This window comes from Salvelinus namaycush, chromosome 9, assembly GCF_016432855.1.
Source record: "Salvelinus namaycush isolate Seneca chromosome 9, SaNama_1.0, whole genome shotgun sequence".
Lineage (NCBI taxonomy): Eukaryota > Metazoa > Chordata > Actinopteri > Salmoniformes > Salmonidae > Salvelinus > Salvelinus namaycush.
In genome coordinates, this window is record NC_052315.1 from 52,254,155 (window position 1) to 52,273,205 (window position 19,051).

Here is a 19,051-nt window from a genome sequence, read left to right on the forward strand (position 1 = left end):
TGGTGTTAAAGGCAGTCAGGCAGGCAGGCAAGCAGGCAGCCAAGCAGGCAGGCAGGCAAGCAGGCAGGCAGTCTCCTAGATTGTTTCTTGCATTAAACCAGAGGCCTTCACTTCCTCTGAGTGGCCAAAACTACCCAGCAACTTATTTTCCAGCCCACAGAGTGGACCAGGGTAGGGTCAGAGACAGGAAACACACAAACATGCCAAGAAGATACTGTACGGCCCCAGGACAGTACTATGCAGTGTTGCAGATGGTATTCCCTCGATCCACTTCCTTCCTTCCTTCCCTCTCCTTCTCCCTCTCCCTCTCCCTCTGTGCTGCAGAAGCCATTGTCTATGGCATTCACATAATGCCATTATGTCATTATGAGAAAGAAAAACAAACAGAAATATTTGAGCATTTACAGCCTCGGTTTTGGACTTTTTCAACTTTTCAAAAGTGTGTGGGTATCTATTTTTCTCATCATGAACACACTTATCTCGCCAGAAAGGGGGAAAAAGAGCATCTGAAAATGCGTTACATATCGTAGACGTAAATAACAAAAGATATTAAAGAGATCATATTACAATGGTATCTCTGCCAAAGCACATTTACTAAATATCTATAAAACACGGTGTTAGTTCGTAATAATAAATCTGTATTTAGGCTGTTATAGCCAGGCAGGCCAGGGGGTCATTTAGTGAAGTGCAGTCTATTATGTAACACTGTAAGCCTGTAAAAACCTTACAACTTACACATGACAAAACTCTTACTGGCTGGCTGATAGAGCTCCAGGCACGACTCCAACACCATCATTAAGTTTGCAGACGACACAACAGTGGTAGGCCAGATCACCGACAACGACGAGACAGCTTATAGGGAGGTCAGAGACCTTGCCGTGTGGTGCCAGGACAACAACCTCTCGCTCAACGTGAATCAAGACAAAGGAGATGATTGTGGAATGCAGGAAAAAGAGGACCGAGCATTCTCATCGACGGTGCTGCAGTGGAGCAGGTTGAGAGCTTCAAGTTCATTGGTGTCAACATCACCAACAAACTAACATGGTCCATGCACACCAAGACAGTTGTGAAGAGGGCATGACAAAACCTATTCCCCCTCAGGAGACTGAACAGATTTGGCATGGGTCCTCAGATCCTCAAAAGGTTCTACAGCTGCACCATCAAGAGCATCCTGACTGGTTGCATCATTGCCTGGTATGGCAACTGCTCGGCATCCGACCGCAAGGCACTACAGAGGGTAGTGCGAACGGTCCAGTACATCACTGGGGCCAAGCTTCCTGCCATCCAGGACCTCTATACCAGGCGGTGTCAGAGGAAGGCCCTAAAAATTGTCAAAGACTCCAGCCACCCTAGTCATAGACTGTTCTCACTGCTACCGCACGGCAAGCGGTACCGGAGCGCCAAGTCTAGGTCCAAGATGCTTCTAAACAGCTTCTACCCCCAAGCCATAAGACTCCTGAACACCTAATCAAATGGCTACTCAGAATATTTGCATTGCCCCCCCCCCCCCCCCCCCCCCCCCTCCCCTTCTTTTACACCGCTGCTACTCTCTGTTGTTATCATCTATGCATAGTCACTTTAATAATCTACCTTCATGTACATACTACCTCAACTAACCGGTGCCTCCGCACATTGACTCTGTACCGGTACCCCCCTGTATATAGTCTCCCTATTGTTATTTTACTGCTGCTCTTTAATTACTTGGTACTTTTTTTCTTATCCATATTTTTTATAACTGCATTGTTTATGGGCGCGTAAAGTAAGCATTTCACTGTACGGTCTACACCTGTTGTATTCGGCACATGTGACTAATACAATTTGATTTGAACCGAGATCTGTCAGAGTATTGACATTTCTTAAATTAAACATCACAATAATAGCTGAACACTATTTGACGTACAAATTTGACGATTCCACGTCCGTAAGTGACTGACTTAGGCTGTTCATTGGAGGTCATGTTGTTCAGAGAGAGTCTGCTTCCACTGGGAAGAGACTCGATTGGCAGATACGATAACAGAGTAGTCGGCGAGGAATAAACAGATGCTGAAAGGGATTTATCGGCTAGCGCCTTCAGCCTTTCTTTGAATTACTCAGCTGGAGTACGTGTGTACTTCTGACATGAATAGACCAGCCATGCGTTGGTAATGCCAGAACCACAACACTGGAAATAAATGGACACTTATTCCTTAGTGGTATTGTATCTTCAAAGCTGTGTGGTCCTTAGTAGTAGCTAATTTATCAAATTCCATCCGTTACCTTCAAAGAGTTCTAATAGCATAGACAAATAAGGTAATCGCAACCTGTTATGGTCGGCTGCAAATTTTCTGCCATTTTCTTCAAATCTGAAAACTTGGCGAAGCCACGCCCATTTTCTGAAAATGCCATTATGGGCCTTAAAAGCACAGAAAGTGTCCACTGCCTGTATACTTCGTATTTTGGTGAATTTAGTACGACGTCCAGGATCTTTAGGCATACTAACTCTTCATACTATGACCACTAAGCATAGTACATACTCAACTTACGTCACATTAGTACAGTTAGTGCGGTTACAGCTTGTTACATGGCAAAGCTATCAGGTATGAAGGGAAGACCCAGATGCAGACCAAGTCGGATAAAACAATAGTTTAATGTTCCAAACAGGGACAGGCAATAGACAGGTCAAGGCAGGCAGGGGTCAGAAAACCAGAGGTGGGGCAACGGTACCGGACGGCAGGCAGGCTCACGGTAAGGTAGAGATTGGTAATCCAGAGGGGGCAGAGGTACCAGTCGGGAGGCAGGCGGGCTCCGAGTCAGGACAGGCAAGGGTCAAAACCGGGAGGGCGAGAAAAGAGAGACTGGAAAAAGCAGGCGCTGAGACACAACCCGCTCGGTTGACTTGAACATACAAGACAAACTGTCACAGACAGACAGAAAACACAGGTATAAATACACAGGGGAAGATGGGTGACACCTGGAGGGGGGTGGAGACAATAATAAAGACAGGTGAAACAGATCAGGGTGTGACAAAAGCAAAGCCAACAGAGCGAGCAAGCCTTCTTTCACTGTTTCACTGGGGGCACTTCCTTTCCCGGCTGTCCCTCTTGTGTGGCCTGGGTAGTGTTTAGTATGAAGAAAAGTTGAAACGGAGTCAAATGGGGAGGTGCTACTTGCATCTGTTCAATTAGAACACAAAGCTCTGGAAGATTTCATGCTGGGATTTCTTTCCAGACAATTTAAGCATATCAGTGAATCCAGTGGTGCAGTTTGAGTATATCTAAGAGCAATTTATAAACAAATAGATCCACATGGCTGTTTCATGTACCCAAGAGATCTGTAAGATTCTAGTACTGGAGACAGAAATAGTCGCAGCAGAATCAGAGAACCCACTGGGCACAGACTTCAATTCAACGTCCATTCCACATTGGTTCAACGTCATTTCATTGAAATGTGTAGTGTTGTGTGGTGTTGTGTAGTAGCTTTCATCCGCATTTTTTTGTTGTTTTGTTTGCCCCCCAAGATTTACATACTAAAATCGCCCCTGTGTGAGCTCGGGGTCATTTGACTTATCATCACTCTTCATATGACCGCCTATTCCGCCCCCTTGTTTGCTGTCCCTACTCATGTTGACAAGCGACAACTTTGAATTCCAGTGGTGAAATATGTGTTCAGAGAGGAGTGACAGGACTGAACAGCGAAGGTTTATGAAATCACACCAATCTCAGCATCCATAGCGATCAGCCTTTTAGCAAACCAAGCAGTGGCACTGGCATTTTGTTGTTTTTGAAGGAGTGGGCCTTTTCAACTTAGCCTTATATGGTAATGTAGGATGTCTACCCAGTTATAGATGGTCTACTTCAGTGCTACAGTCCCATTACATGTTTTATCTATGATATCTGATCTAAAGAGGGGGCCACAAGGACAGCACAATGCATTACAGCAGGGCACTAGTGTATTCTGGTTTAGATTTCACAATGACCAACACCATATACAGTAACAGAGGCGTAAAAACCAGAGCAGTCCGGAAGAGGCCTGTAACCACTTCAACATATCAAACTCAAGTGTATATTTGCCAGAGCGCAATTTTGAAACCAAATGTTAGTTGAACAAGGTGATAGTTCTGACAGTGTTTTTGACTCCCCTACAGAAAGCAACATTGAAGATATACTTAGTGTTCAGTCTGTCTGTACATTATCTCTCAAAATAACAATAACTGAATATAAATCCAATGTTCGAGAGCATTGACAATGTCTAAACCAGTGCGATGACTTGTATTTTTAACTTGGCCCATGGCAATTTAACGGCAAAAGTTATTTTTATGTGCACTACGTCAGCACGGCACAGCCTCAATTTGATGAAAATACTTCTCTAATGGGAAAATGTTTTTATGCAGAAAATCTGTTGCCAGTTGGATGGAAACATGGCTACTGACTCAAATCAGACTTACCTCAATCTTAAGCAAGGCATCCAACACATCACGTTGAAAGTTGTTGAAATGAAAACAAAGATTCACGAGAAGTTGACTGATCTTCCATCGAGTCAACTGGAGGCTGGGAGATGTGTAATATTACACCTTCCTAATATTGAGTTGCACCCCATTTTGCCATCAGAACAGCCTCTATTCATCTGGGCATGGACTCTACAAGGCGTCGAAAGCGTTCCACAGTGATGCTGGCCAATGTTGACTCCAATGTTTCCCACAGTTTAGTTGGCTGGATGTCCTTTGGGTGGTGGACCACTCTTGATAGAAACAGGAAAGTGTTGAGCGTGAAAAACCCAGCAGCGTTGCAGTTCTTGACCCACTTAAACTGGTGCGCCTGGCACCTACTACCATACCCCGTTCAAAGGCACTTAAATATTTTGTTTTACCATTAAACCTCTGAATGGCACATAAACACAATCCTTCTTTAACCGGTCTTCTCCCCCTTCATCTACACTGATTAAAGTGGATTTTACAGGTTACACCAATAGGGGATCATGGCTTTCACCTGAATTCACCTGGTCATTCTATGTCATGGAAAGAGCAGGTGTTCCTAATGTTTGTAAACTCAGTGTATACGGTGCATTCGGAAAATATTCAGACCCTTTTTTCACATTGTTACGTTACAGCCTTATTCTGAAATAGATGATTTTTTCCCCCTCATCAATCTACACATAATACCCCAAAATGAAAAAGCAAAGAGATTTTTTGAAGTTTTTGCAAATGTACAGTGTACATAACAAAAAATTACTGAAATATCACATTTACATAAGTATTCAGACCATTTACTCAGTAATTTGTTGAAGCACCTTTGGCAGTGATTACAGGATGGGGCTGAGCACGCACCCTTGTAGGGCCCCTGTGTTGAGGATCAGCGTAGTGGAGGTGTTGCTGCCTACCTTCACCACCTGGCAGCGGCAGGTCAGGAAGTTCAGGACCCAGTTGCACAGGGCAGGGATCAGACCCGGGGCCCCAAGCTTAACGATGAGCTTGGAGGGTACAATGGTGTTGAAGAATGAGCTGTAGGCTATGTCATTCTTACATAGGCATTCCTCTTGTCCAGATGGGATAGGGCAGTGTGCAGTGTGATGGCGATTGCATCATCTGTGGATCTATTGGGGAGGTATGCAAATTGCAGTGGGTCTAGGGTGTCGGGTAAGCTGGTCGGGTAGTCAATGTCAACTCATTGCCTAACGCAACGTCAACTCATTGCCTAATGCTAGCTTGCATACTTGAATTATCTTTATCGAGCCAGATAACATTTTAATAGGCTAATTCTATAGTCTTATAATGGGTCGCTTGTGAGGTATCAAACATCGAGTCTTCTTGGGTATGATGCTACAAGCTTGGCAAACCTGTATTTGGGGAGTTTCTCCCATTCTTCTCTGCAGAAGAGATGTTTGATTGGTTTCAAGTTCGGGCTCTGGCTGGGCCACTCAAGGAAATTCAGAGACTTGTCCCGAAGCCATTCCTGCATTGTCTTGGCTGTGTGCTTAGGGTCGTTGTCCTGTGCTCTGGAGCAGGTTTTCATCTAGCATCTCTCTGTACTTTGCTCCGTTCATCTTTCCCTTGATCCTGACTAGTCTCCCATTCCCTGCCGCTGAAAAACATCCCCACAGCAAGATGCTGCCACCACCATGCTTCACCGTATGGATGGTGCCAGGTTTCCTCCAGACGTGACGCTTGGCATTCAGACCAAAGAGTTCAATCTCAGTTTCATCAGACTAAAGAATCGTGTTTCTCATGGTCTGAGAGTCCTTTAGGTCCCTTTTGGCAAACTCCAAACGGGCTGTCATGTGCCTTTTACCGAGGAATGGCTTCCATCTGGCCACTCTACCATAAAGGCCTGATTGGTGGAGTGCTGCAGAGATGGGAAGGACAACCATCTCCACAGAGGAACTCTGGAGCTCTGTCAGAGTGAGCATCGGGTTCTTGGTCACCTCCCTGACCAAGGCCCTTCTCCCCAGATTGCTCAGTTTGGCCGGGTGGCCAGCTCTAGGAAGAGTTGGTGGTTCCAAACTTCTTCCATTTAAGAATGATGGAGGCCACTGTGTTCTTGGGAACCTTCAATGCTGCAGATATTTTTTTGGTACCCTTCCCCAGATCTGTGCCTCGACACAATCCTGTCTCAGAGCTCTACGGACAATTCCTTCGACCTCATGTCTTGGTTTTTGCTCTGACATGCATTGTCAACTGTAGGACCTTTATACAGACAGGTGTGTGCCTTTCCAAATCATGTGCAATCAATTGAATTTACCACAGGTGGACTCCAATCAAGTTGTAGAAACATCTCAAGGATGATCAATGGAAACAGGATGCACGTGAGCTCAATTTCAAGTCTCACAGCAAAGGGTCTGAATACTTATGTAAATGTGATATTTCAGTTTATGTTTAATACATTTGCATTTGCTAAAAACCTGTTTTCACTTTGTCATTATGGGGTATTGTGTGTAGATTGATGAGCTTTTTTATTTATTTAATCAATTTTAGAACAAGGCTGTAATGTAACAAAATGTGGTAAAAGTCCAGGGGTCTGAATACTTTCTCGAATGCACTGTATACCTCATAAGTGACCCATTATAAGACTATAGAATTAGCCTATTAAAATGATCTGGCTCGATAAAGATAATTCAAGTATGCAAGCTAGCATTAGGCAATGAGTTGACATTGACCACCCAACATATTAGGCAATGAGTTGACGTTGCGTTAGGCAATGAGTTGACATTGACTACCCGACCAGCTTACCCGACACCCTAGACCCACTGCAATTTGCATACCTCCCCAATAGATCCACAGATGATGCAATCGCCATCACACTGCACACTGCACTATCCCATCTGGACAAGAGGAATGCCTATGTAAGAATGACATAGACTACAGCTCATCCTTCAACACCATTGTACCCTCCAAGCTCATCGTTAAGCTTGGGGCCCCGGGTCTGATCCCTGCCCTGTGCAACTGGGTCCTGGACTTCCTGACCTGCCGCTGCCAGGTGGTGAAGGTAGGCAGCAACACCTCCACTACGCTGATACTCAACACAGGGGCCCTACAAGGGTGCATGCTCAGCCCCCTCCTGTACTCTCTGTTTACCCATGACTGCGTGGCCATGCACGTCTCCAACTCAATCATCAAGTTTGCAGACGACACAGGTGGAGGTGAGGGCCCTCTCCCTCAGCATCAACAAAACGAAGGAGCTGATCGTGGACTCAGGAGACAGCAGTGGGAGAACGCCTCCATCCGCATCGACGGGGCCCCAGTGGAGAAGTTCAAAAGCTTCAAGTTCCTCGGCGTACACATCACTGATAATCTGAAATGATCCACCCACACAGAGTGTCATGAAGAAGTTGCAACAGCCCCTCTTCAACCTCAGCAGGCTGAAGAAATTCAGCTTGGCCCCTAAGACCCTCAAACTTTTACAGATGCACCATTGAGAGCATCCTGTCGGGCTGTATCACTGCCTGGTACGGCAACAGCACTATCCTCAACCACAGGGCTCTCCAGAGGGTAGGGTCTGCCCAACGCATCACCGGGGGCACACTACCTGCCCTCCAGGACATCTACAGCACCCAATGTCACAGGAAGGCCAAAAAGATCACCAAGGACCCGAGCCACGGCCTGTTCACCCCGCTACCATCCAGAAGGTGAGGTCAGTACAGGTGCATCAAAGCTGAGACCAAGAGACTGAAAAACAGCTTATATCTCAAGGCAATCAGAATGTTAAATAGTCACCACTAGCCGGCCTCCGCCCAGTACCCTGCCATGAACTTTAGTCACTGTCACTAGCCAACTTCCACCTGGTTACTCAACCCCGCACCTTAGAGGCTGCTGCCTATGTACATGGACATGTAACACTGGTCACTTTAATAATGGAACACTGGTCTTTTTAATAATGTTTACATACTCTTTTACCCACTTCATATGTATATACTGTATTCTAGTCATGGCCTATCCTATTTAACTATTGCTGTACATACTGTATACTATTCTATCCTACGTATTCTTCAGATATACTATTGTCCATAATGTCTATGCATCTCATCATATATACACTACCGTTCAAAATTTGGGGTCACTTAGAAATGTCCTTGTTTTTGAAAGAAAAGCTAATTTCTTTGTCCATTAAAATAACATCAAATTGATCAGAAATACAGTGTAGACATTGTTAATGTTGTAAATGACTATTGGAGCTGGAAACGGCAGATTTTTAATGGAATATCTACATAGGCGTGCAGAGGCCCATTATCAGCAACCATCACTCCTGTGTTACAATGGCACGTTGTGTTAGCTAATCCAAGTTGTTCATTTTAAAAGGCTAATTGATCATTAGAAAACCCTTTTTCAATTATGTTAGCACAGCTGAAAACTGTTGTTCTGATTAAAGAAGCAATAAAACTAGCCTTCTTTAGACTAGTTGAGTATCTGGAGCGTCAGCATTTGTGGGTTCAATTACAGGCTCAAAATGGCCAGAAACAAAGAACTTTCTTCTGAAACTTGTCGGTCTATTCTCGTACAACGCTGTGTACTACTCCCTTCACAGAACAGCGCAAAGTGGCTCTAACCAGAATAGAAAGGGGAGTGGGAGGCCCCGGGGGCACAACTGAGCAAGAGGACAAGTACATTAGAGTGTCTAGTTTGAGAAACAGACCTCTCACAAGTCCTCAACTGGCAGCTTCATTAAATAGTACCCGCAAAACACCAGTCTCAACGTCAACGGTGAAGAGGCAACTCCGGGATGCTGGCTCTCTAGGCAGAGTTGCAAAGAAAAAGTCATATCTCCGACTGGCCAATAAAAATAAAATATTAAGATGGGCAAAAGAACACAGACACTGGACAGAGGAAGATTGGAAAAAAGTGTTATGGACAGACAAATCTAAGTTTAAGGTGTTCAGATCACAAAGAACATTCGTGAGATGCAGAAAAAATGAAAAGATGCTGGAGGAGTGTTTGACGCCATCTGTCAAGCATGTTGGAGGCAACGTGATGGTCTGGGGGTGCTTTGGTGGTGGTAAAGTGGGAGATTTGTACAGGGTAAAAGGGATATTGAAGGAGGAAGGCTATCACTCCATTTTGTAACGCCATGCCATACCCTGTGGACGGTGCTAAATTGGAGCCAATTTCCTCCTACAACAGGACAATGACCCAAAGCACAGCTCCAAACTATGCAAGAACTATTTAGGGAAGAAGCAGTCAGCTGGTATTCTGTCTATAAGAGTGGCCTGCACAGTTACCGGATCTCAACCCTATTGAACTGTTCTGGGAGCAGCTTGACCATATGGTACGTAAGAAATGCCCATCAAGCCAATCCAACTTGTGGGAGGTGCTTCAGGAAGCATAGGGTGAAATATCTTCAGATTACTTCAACAAATTGACAACTAGAATGCCAAAGGTCTGCAAGGCTGTAATTGCTGCAAATGGAGGAGTCTTTGACGAAAGCAAAGTTTGAAGGACACAATTATTATTTCGATTAAAAATCATTATTTCTAACCTTGTCAACGTCTTGACTATATTTCCTATTCATTTTGCAACTCATTTCATGTATGTTTTCATGGAAAACAAGGACATTTCTAAGTGGCCCCAAACTTTTGAACGGTAGTGTATATTTATACTCCGGACTCTGACATTGCTCGTCCTAATATTTCTATATGTATTAATTCCATTCTTTTACTTTTTTAGATGTGTTTATATTGTTGTCTATTATTAGATATTACTGCACTGTTGGAGCTAGGAACACAAACATTTCCACCCGCAATAACATCTTCTAAATACTGTATGTGTATCGATCAATAAAAATGTATTTGATTTTGACTAGGAAGAATTGGTCTGAGTGGAATACTAAAAGCAGATATTTAATGACATTGTAAAATGAATTAAATCACAAACAAGGCATGAAGCTTAAGTTACAAAGCATTAACAAGCATTACCAGCCATTATTCTAGGCAAATAGACCAGAAGGTTAACTTATAAGACAAATCATGAATAAAGAGATGCCTAGAAGCATAGGAAATGAGAATTGATCACACCACCTTCCTCCAATGACAGGATACAGGATATGAGATAGAACAAAGTCACTTGATCACCCAAGTCCAATCTCCACAAAATGTCACAGCATCTAAAGCAGCGTTTCCCAAACTCGGTCCTGGGGACCTCAAGGGGTACACGTTTTGTTTTTTTGCCCTAGCACTACACAGCTGATTCAAATCATCAACGCTTGATGATGAGTTGATTATTTGAATCAGCTGTGTAGTGTTAGGGCAAAAAAACAAAACGTGTACCCCTTGAGGTCCCCAGAATCGAGTTTGTTAAACCCTGATCTAAAGGCTTGTGTGGGGGATGAGACCAATATAAATAATAAATAATTACTGAGAAGACAATAAAATCTCTCTGCATAGAGTAATTCAGAGTTCACCCTGTACAGATACATGTAACCACAGAGGTCATACATCCATATACAGTGCCTTCAGAAAGTATTGATACCCCTTGACTTATGCCACATTTTGTTGTGTTACAGCCTGAATTACCCATCTACACACAATACCCCATCATGACAAAGTGAAAACATGTTTTTAGAAATGTTTGCAAATGTATTGAAAATGAAATACAGAAATATCTCATTTACTTAAGTATTCATATTTTTGAGTCAATACATGTTCAAATCACCTTCAGCAGTGATTACAGCTGTGAGTCTTTCTGGGTAAGTCTCTAAGAGCTTTGCACACCTGGATTGTGCAATATTTGCACATTATTCTTTTTAGAATTCTTCAAGCTCTGTGAAGTTGGTTGCTGATCATTGCTAGACAACCATTTTCAAGTCTTGCCATAGATTTTCAAGCCGAATTGAGTCAAAACTGTAACTAGGCCACTCAGGAACATTCAATGTCGTCTTGGTAAGCAACTCCAGTGTACATTTGGCCTTGTGTTTTAGGTTATTGTCCTGTCGAAAGGTGAAGTGGACTCCCAGTGTCTGGTGGAAAGCAGACTGAACCAGGTTTTCCTCAAGGACTTTGCCTGTGCATAGCTCTATTCCGTTCATTTTTAACTCCCTAGTCCTTACCAATGACAAGCATACACATAACATGGTTCAGCCACCACCATGCTTGAAAATATGAAGAGTGGTACTCAGTTAAGTTTTGCCACAAACATAACACTTTGTATTCAGGACATAAATTACATTTCTGGCAGTTTTAATTTAGTGCCTTATTGCAAACAGGATGCATGTTTAGGAATGTTTGTATCCTATACCGTTTTTTTTCTTTTCACTCTGTCATTTAGGTTAGTATTGTGGATTAACTACAATGTTGTTGAATCGTCCTCGGTGTTCTCCTCACAGCCATTAAACTATTTTGACCCATCTACCAATAGGTGCACTTCTTTGCGAGGCATTGGAAAACCTCCCTGATCTTTTTGGTTGAATCTGCGTTTGAAATTCCCTGCTGGACTGAGGGACCTTACAGATAATTGTATGTGTGTGGTACAGAGATGAGGTAGTCATTCAAAATCCACGTTAAACACTGTTATTGCACACAGAGTCCATGCAACTTATTATGTGACTTGTTAAGCAGATGTGTACTCCTGAACTTATTGAGGCTTGCTATACAAAGGTGATGAATACTTATTGACTCAAGACATTTTAGCTTTTCATTTTCTTATTAATTTGTCAACACTTTTTAAAAATATATATAATTCCACATTATGAGGTATTGTGTGTGTGGGCCAGTGACACATCTCAATTCAATCAATTTTAAATTCAGTCTGTAACACAACAAAATGTGGAAAAAGTCAAGGGGTGGGAATAGTTTCTGAAGTCACTGTAGATGGCATAACATTTCTCCTCAGAGGAAAGGTTTTAGATGGACACCAGACATGGCTGCTGTAGGATGATTCTATCACACGGTAGTCCGTCCTCTGGATATTGTAGAGAGAGAGAGAGAGAGAGGAAGAGGAAGAGGGGGGAAGGGCTTCTTTCTGAGCCATTTGCCATGCGGCCGGAGGTTACAGAAGGCACATAAATTGGGGGCGAGCCTACAGATTCAACGTCATCGCGTAGATTTTTTGGGGGGGGTTGAAATTACTTGGAAACAACGTGGAATTTTACACTTTTTTGCCCAGTGGGAGATGAAAAAAGTTCCAGAGCCAATTCAGGGTAAGCTGAAAAAGAAAAGCTCAGAGCAATATATACAGTATCAAAATCAAATCAAATGTATTTATATAGCCCTTCGTACATCAGCTGATATCTCAAAGTGCTGTACAGAAACCCAGCCTAAAACCCCCAAACAGCAAGCAATGCAGGTGTAGAAGCACGGTGGCTAGGAAAAACTCCCTAGAAAGGCCAAAACCTAGGAAGAAACCTAGAGAGGAACCAGGCTATGAGGGGTGGCCAGTCCTCTTCTGGCTGTGCCGGGTGGAGATTATAACAGAACATGAAGACACTAACGGGGAGATTTTGTATTTTTCTTTATCCTCAAAAATATAGTATGGTATCTCTATACTTGGAATAGGACCGTGATCAATGATGTCATTAGCAAAGACACCACTCACTAAGTACTTGGGGCTCTTTGTCAAAATGAGGTCAATCAGTAAGGAGTTGCTGCGTTTCTTACCTTCATCCGTGCAGGTTTGGAGATGAATTGAGTCAGGTTAAAGTCAAGACAAATATTCTTCAAATGATCAGAAGCCGGGGTAAATCAATCCAGGTTAAAATTTCCTAAAACAACTAATTCAGACCACATAATAGTATCAACAGCATCAACCAGTGCAGCAGGGGGGGGGGGCGGTAAATCCCAGCTACAAACAAATGCATCATTTGGCATGAGCCCACATCTATAACCAGACACTCAAACTTTTTGTGTATAGTGACACTTAGAGAACATGATGCCACAAGAGTCAATTTCCCATATATAGACTGAACATGAGGATGAGGTGGCTATCACACTTGAAGATGTTGTAAACAGCCATTTCAATGTCCTTATGCATGATAGAACCCTTGAGCCAGGTCTCCGTGAGAACCAGAATATCAGGCCTCGTGTCATGCACCCATCAAGAAGCTCCATCTTTGAATCAAGCTTTGCACGTTTACGTGGAAATAATCCTGGAAGCCCATGAGGTTAGGGTGAACCCCTTCTCTTTTATAAAGCGCTGGTTGCTCCCATAGCAAATCAAATTTGTCACAAAAGGAAACAATCTTTTTTATTGCAACGTTCCTTGAGGTACTCGTTTAGGGCATCGTGGGGGCTGAAACGTTCCCAAACCCCTTCGATAGCGTGGCAGATGCCCAGAGATAATTATTCTCTTCCCTGTGCTAACAAGGGTTTTTAAAAGAGTTGTGTAATCCTCCCTCAGTTCCAAGTATTGCCTAAAGTGAATGTCGTTAAAGACAACGTGAGTGACGATGGTGCCAATATTAGAGTAATTGGCCAGAACTGTTGGCAGGTGGGAGTTGATGTCTCAGACACGGGCGTCCACAGACTGTAGGCAGGCCAAAATCGTTTACCATCGAGCTGCCCACAGTGAAATTGGTCATGATGGAATCCAATGGGAAGGAAGGGGGGAATGGGACTGACGAAGGCAGGTAGGGAGGGGGCTTCGAGCCAGGCTAGCCTGACTCCCCACACCAGTAGCACTGGATGGCGTCGGGAGGTGCGGTAGGCTGGTGGTATGGACAGGGGTTACCCAGGTTACTCCTGGGTAGTGACCAGTCTCCCAGGGGCAGCGGAGTTGAGCTTACCGTCTGTGCAGTGGACCAACTATGTCCAGGGTGTGACAAATCATTTGCTGTGCTTCTGTGAGGTGAGGCGGCGCAACTCTGCAGACACAACTTGAATCCCAAATGACACCCTATTCACCTATATAGTTCACTACTTTTGACCAGGGCCTTTTGACCAATTCCACAGTAACAGAGGGACTCACTTTTTCACTTGAAAATGTATGCCAAGCAAATACCATTGATTGCAAAGTTGAACAAATCATACACCTACAGTATATGCAGAAGTTAACTTTTAACAATTGCCACTGACATTTTAACTAAAATACATTTACTCGAGGAACAGAGCAGATGCAATTTATCATCATTTTGAGAAAACAATTTGGTGACCACATTTTCCAAAAACTCTTAAATCTCTACTCCAATTCTACTTAAAATTCAAAGATGTCTGCAGAAAGAATGGGGTGTCAGCTATGACATCACACCTTGAGTTTGAAAAGATCTCTTTTGGTTATTGAGCTACAGTAAGCGAAGTGGGTCAACACCCGGTAACATAATGACGGTAACAGAATGACATCATGGGTCCCTGATCTGTACAATACAGAAATGCATAATTATGAATATCATTCTCCTCATGGTGATGTATGCTGAATAGGTACACAAAGGTAGGAAAATGTAATATCCTCTTTTGCATGTTTGGGTATTATTCTAATGAGCTCTGCACCCAAACAAGACCAAATTTGGTTGGTCCGGACCGGATCAAATCTATATCAATCATAGACGTCTATGTTTCACAAGTTTGGACATCACAGTACAGTACAGTAAAGTACAGTAGAGTATAGTTCAGTACAGAACAGGAGAGTAGAATATATTACATTATATTGTACTTTACTCATATGTGCTCTACTGTACTGTACTCTACTGAACTATACTCAATTGTTCTGTTCTCTATTGTACTGTACTGTGCTGTTCTCTACTGTACTGTACTGTGCTGTTCTCTGCTGTACTGTACTGTGCTGTACTGTACTGTGCTGTACTCTACTGTGCTGTACTCTACTGTACTGTGCTGTTCTGTACTGTGCTGTTCTCTACTGTACTGTACTGTGCTGTACTGTGCTGAACTATACTCCATTTTTCTGTTCTCTACTGTACTGTGCTGTTCTCTACTGTGCTGTACAGTACTGTGCTGTACTGTGCTGTTCTCTACTGTGCTGTACAGTACTGTGCTGTACTGTGCTGTTCTCTACTGTGCTGTACTGTACTGTACTGTGCTGTACTCTACTGTACTGTGTTGTACTCTACTGTGCTGTACTGTACTGTGCTGTTCTCTACTGTACTGTACTGTGCTGTTCTCTACTGTACTGTACTGTGCTGTACTGTGCTGTGCTGTACTCTACTGTACTGTGTTGTACTCTACTGTGCTGTACTGTACTGTGCTGTTCTCTACTGTACTGTGCTGTTCTCTACTGTACTGTACTGTGCTGTTCTCTACTGTACTGTACTGTGCTGTTCTCTACTGTACTGTACTGTGCTGTACTGTGCTGTACTGTACTCCAACTATGGTTTGTGACTACTATGATTTCCCATTGTGGCCAATTCAATTGCAGTCATTTTGTTACAGATTTTTTTTGGTAACAGAGTGACACGTTTTAATCACTTCATAATTCATAAACCAAATTGTTATCAGTAAAAACACTACAACTAATTGGTAGGTCTACCTTTACTTGTTACTTCTGTGAACTTTCATAATCCTCCTTCATGAGGGAGAGAAATGAGAAAATATCTCAAAGATACTGTATGTGGGTTTTTGGTAACATAATGCCAAGACACTACGCAATATTTCTTAAACTTACAGAAGGCAAATAATTTCTGCAAAACTAAATATAAATGTTGATATTAATTGACAGGGGCCCTTTACTTCAACATTATTGTGTTTTGATGTACTTCTAATACCTTTTAAGACTTTTTCTAGTAGATGTTTTTTTAAGACCCGTTTTCCATTTGGGTGACCAGAAATGAAAGCCTTTGCTTGTTCCTAATTCTTACGACGGAAAATGGATTAAAAAACATATCTATGCCTTCAAAAATATAGACTCTAATCTTTCATTTGACACCAAATGTGATATGCTCCTAAAGAAACGTGGGTCCTTTTACATGGAAATGACCATATAAGAATAGTGTTCCATTTGGGAAGCGACCACACACTGACCCGCCGGCAGGGTAACTCATATATGTCGGGGAGCCTGACACCACTGCTACTTTTACTGGAGCTGCAGGTCTGTTTGGGTTGGCCTGGCTCCAGCAAGGGTTTAAATACCAGGCTAGGATGGATGGAGTGATGGAAGGGGAGAGGCTACTCTACATGTGAAGAGTTGAAGACTCTCAACTCCTGCTTTGGCGGTCAGGAGTGTCGGTCTGCCTCTTGGCACACTCTGAAGTGAGAATGGAACTCACTCTGATTCGCAGTTAAACTGGTTGTTTCTCTCCGACAGGGCATTCATATACAGTACTGACACATCATGCAAAACCCAATGCTATGGAAACAGAGCTATGTTAATCAGCTGTTCTCAATCACATACAGTACAGACGGACGTCTTCACACATTGTCCACCTTTCCGTCTCCTAGGAACCTCCAAGAAAACTGAGTTCATATACACCTGTAATTGAGTCCCATAATAATCTCTTAATTTATGCGTGGGACTGGGAACATCATCTAATAGATTTCCCATGTTATGTCCAGTCCTTCGTACCACTTGAATCAAATCCACAAATCACTTCCACATGACGGGGGGCTGGGGACACATTGAAATGTACACATCTGGAGCGCGTTCAGTTTGCGGGCATGGGTCTCTCTCTCTCCCTAGACTCTCTATCCCTCTCTTCGTCACTCACTCCCTTCTTTCTGTGGCCTGCTGCAAGTCATGAAAAAGGAAACTGGACCTGGACCAGTTGGAGCTGGACTCTCTCGCTGAATCTCTCTCTCGCTCTTTCTTTTTTTTTTTTTTTTTTTTTTTTTTTATAAATTTTATCCCATTTTCTCCCCAATTTTCGTGGTATCCAATCGCTAGTAATTACTATCTTGTCTCATCGCTACAACTCCCGTACGGGCTCGGGAGAGACGAAGGTCGAAAGCCATGCGTCCTCCGAAGCACAACCCAACCAAGCCGCACTGCTTCTTAACACAGCGCGCCTCCAACCCGGAAGCCAGCCGCACCAATGTGTCGGAGGAAACACCGTGTACCTGGCCCCCTTGGTTAGCGCGCACTGCGCCCGGCCCGCCACAGGAGTCGCTGGAGCGCGATGAGACAAGGATATCCCTACCGGCCAAACCCTCCCTAACCCGGACGACGCTATGCCAATTGTGCGTCGCCCCACGGACCTCCCGGTCGCGGCCGGCTGCGACAGAGCCTGGGCGCGAACCCAGAGACTCTGGTGGCGCAGTTAGCACTGCGATGCAGTGCCCTAGACCACTGCGCCACCCGGGAGGCCCTCTCTCTCTTTCTTTTAACTGTATCGACAACATCTTCCTCTCTCTCTCTCTCTCTGACCTTCATGGGCTCGCTCTGGCTGCTCTCATGTCACTGGCTATCGGTCAAAACATTCACAGCCATGACACGGACCATGCAGCATTCATGAATATTGAAATGCAGTGAATATAAATACACCTCGCGATGCTGTCGGAAGTAGGAATACAGAGGTGAGGGCTCGTGGGTCTGGGCCGGTGGGATGTAGTTGATGTTTGTCTGACGTCGTCGTTTGTATGTGTATGGTTTTTAAACCTGACAGGGAGAACTGGGTGCGAGTCAGTTTGTTGCTGAGTAAGAACAGATGACGAAAAAATAAATCCAAGACAAAACTTTGGAAATGCTTCTGGTTTTGAGTTGGTGTGTTTTGACCTGTTAGGTATGTGCATACAGAAGTGTCACGAATCGTGTGCTAACGGCGCTTGAGTCGATATAAAAATTAAAAAAACATCTGCCCCGTCTCAACCCACCGACAGTTTACCTGCGCCTCATCGAAATGTACTGTTTGAGAAATATTTAGTTACCTTACATCAACATCACACTGGGAGAACATTCAACAACAATATCACAACCAGTAATACAAGCCACTGCAACAAAGGAGTAGAAAAACACTCCTGGAGTTCATCGGGTCCATCTGTGAACCAATGGCATGCAGGTTTCTGAGCAATTTAAGAATGAGTTATTGGATATATTATGTGTTTATTGTGTTTTCATGTCAAAGAAGATGAAAAGGAAGAACTCTGCATTCCCAGACAATGGTGCATATTCCTGGCATAGCTTGCTGAGTCATAATCAAATCCTGAATGATGTTACCTGGGCTTAGTGCGATTGATGGGCAATGCTCCGTTTCAAAAGTCTCAAAAGAAAGATAGATACCGGCACACTGGAATCTCCCACAGTTTTATTGAGTGCAACATTTTGACCTAAAGGTCTTCATCTGATTTCAAAGTCTCATTATATTACAAAGAGACGTAATAGACGAGTGGCTCTCGACCTTCGCCTCTCCCGTACCGACTTGAGTTGCAGCAATGGGACAAGACTGTAACTACCAATTGGATATCACGAAGTTGGGGAGAAAAATAAATAAATAAAGAGACAGAATTAAATCACACAGTTAGTTAATACTCTGTACGTTACAAAAGCCGACAAGTGAAAATTACGTTTCTAGGTCACAATCATAGCTATAGACTAGCTTCTTAGACGTTGAAGGCAGTCTGGATGTCCCGTTACAAGATGCATAATGAGATCAACACATATCACTTCCTTATGTCTGTCTTCATACGATCCTTTTTGATATATGCCCCACGTGCTATTCAGATACTGTCCGGACATGTAATGACTCAACTAGATAAAATAATCGCACGTCCACAGGCA

General features: G+C 43.5%; 1 protein-coding gene across 1 annotated transcript in view; it reads right to left on the reverse strand.

The window, feature by feature from the left end:
* LOC120054172 (non-muscle caldesmon-like) overlaps positions 1–19,051 on the reverse strand; it is a 56,928-nt gene that overhangs the window by 24,319 nt on the left and 13,558 nt on the right. The gene's annotated exons all lie outside the window — the stretch shown is intronic.